The sequence below is a fragment of the Mytilus edulis genome, chromosome 5 (assembly GCF_963676685.1).
Source record: "Mytilus edulis chromosome 5, xbMytEdul2.2, whole genome shotgun sequence".
Taxonomy (NCBI): Eukaryota; Metazoa; Mollusca; class Bivalvia; order Mytilida; family Mytilidae; genus Mytilus; species Mytilus edulis.
The window spans coordinates 31,706,091-31,708,157 of NC_092348.1; positions in this window are offsets into that span (position 1 = coordinate 31,706,091).

Sequence of the window (2,067 nt, forward strand, 5' to 3'; positions counted from 1 at the left end):
ATTTTTTGTAATGTTAATTTCTCTCTAATTATGAGTAATAGGATAACACTATTTGGTATATGGGTACCTTGCAAGGTCATCATGCCTATCAGACAGTTTTCACTTGACCTCGACCTCATTCCATGGATCAGTGAACAAGGTTAAGTTTTGGTGGTCAAATCCAATATCATATACTATAAGCAATAGGTCTCCTATATTTGGTGTATGAAAGGACTTTCAGGTGTACATGTCCGACTGGCAGACGCATCTGACCTTGACCTCATTTTCATGGTTCAGTGGTTATAGTTAAAAGTTTTTGCTTTTTTGGTCTGTTTTTCTTATACTGAATGCTACTATATTTGGTGTATGGAATGATTGTTAAGTGTACATGTCTAGCTGCCAGGTGTCATCTGAGCAGACCTTGTCCTCAATTTCATGGTTCAGTGGTCAAGGTTAAGTTTTTGAGTTTTTTTCTTTTTTTCTAATACTATATGCAAAAGGTCAAGTATATTTGGTGTATGGAAATATTTTATGATGTACATTTCAGTCTCGCAAGTTTTATTTGACCATGACCTCATTTTCAAGTTTTGATCTGTTTTTCATAAACTATAAGCAAAGGGTCAACTTTATTAGTTGTATGGAAGAATTGTAAGCTATACAAGTAACATGTCTGCCGGGCATGGTTCATCTAACCTTGACCTCATTTTCATAGTTCATTGGTCAATGTTTAGTTTTCTTGGTTAAGTCTGTTTCTTGGAAACTATAAGCAATAGGTCAACTATTTTTTGTGTATTAATTGATTGTAAGATGTACATGTATTTTATTGTTTGGTTTATATGACCTTGACCTCATTTTCTTGGATCATGTTAAGTTTAAGTGAAACTTGAAGTAAAGCTTTATATTTAGGACTATCAACATAATATCAATGTTTAGTAAAGAAGGCAAGACATTTCAGCGTGTGTACTCTTGTATAACTGACCAATCAGAATTATTAATTGTTTCTTATGGTCATGTTTTGTCAGATCAGAACAATAAAAACAAAACCGTACAAATTAGGATTTTGCTATCCCAATTGTAATGATTTTTCATCAGGTACAGCCCAAATTTCTGGAATGATCTTAATTAGTTTTAATCACGATGTAAAATTTTACTTAAATATATCTATTTTACTCAACTTCTATAATTGTAGAAGCTAATATTTTTATTTACTAAAACAATATACTTATTAAAGAGTTGAGTTAAGTAATTTGTGGTAACGAAACTCTTGACTTAAAAAGCAAGTTAAATTCATTTTTAATTGAGATACCTGTTAATGCATTAAATGCTTGATACATGTATACTTATATTAGAAAAATAATTTATCTTTGATGCATGCTGTTAAAAATGGGAAAACAATCTATTGGAAGTAAGTGACTTTTTTCAAGGCAATGCCATGTGATTCATGTAGACAAAGTTCTGTTTATGCATAAAACCGAAGCTCCGTACCTGTAATAATTCGTGATGCACGCAAAAATAATTGCTGATCTTTATATATATTGATCATCTGTGATAACTAGGTATTTATAAAAAACAACACAATTCACCCTCAATATGTGGTTTAATTTTCGGGGTTCAAAGTGAGATTCATTATTGTGATTAAGCACACCCCGAAAATCCTTTCGTGATGCGGATCCTTGTGGTAAATAAGTTTTTTTTGAAAATCTAATACTAGTACTTTGTAATAATTAAATTTAAACTCCATATTTTAAAAAAAGATAAATTATGTTATGGTCCTTTTATTTCCAAAATCAACACAAAGTGTTAAGCTTGGTCACTTGTTTAAATAAAACATGTCCAATTTCACTACACATAGATTTCCTTGTTAACCCACAACTTTAAGATCCTAAATGCGTGGCGCATTAGGAAAAATGACCCTTATAGTTGAAGGTGAGTACTACAGGCTTCTTTTCACCAACATAATACCCATTTATTGCTAATTTATAAGCTGTAAATTAAAAATGAATTGCAGCAAATATTGTTATTTTCAAATTAACAAGTGCAAAAAGGTGTTCATTGGTATGATATAAATCAATATAAAAAATACACCAA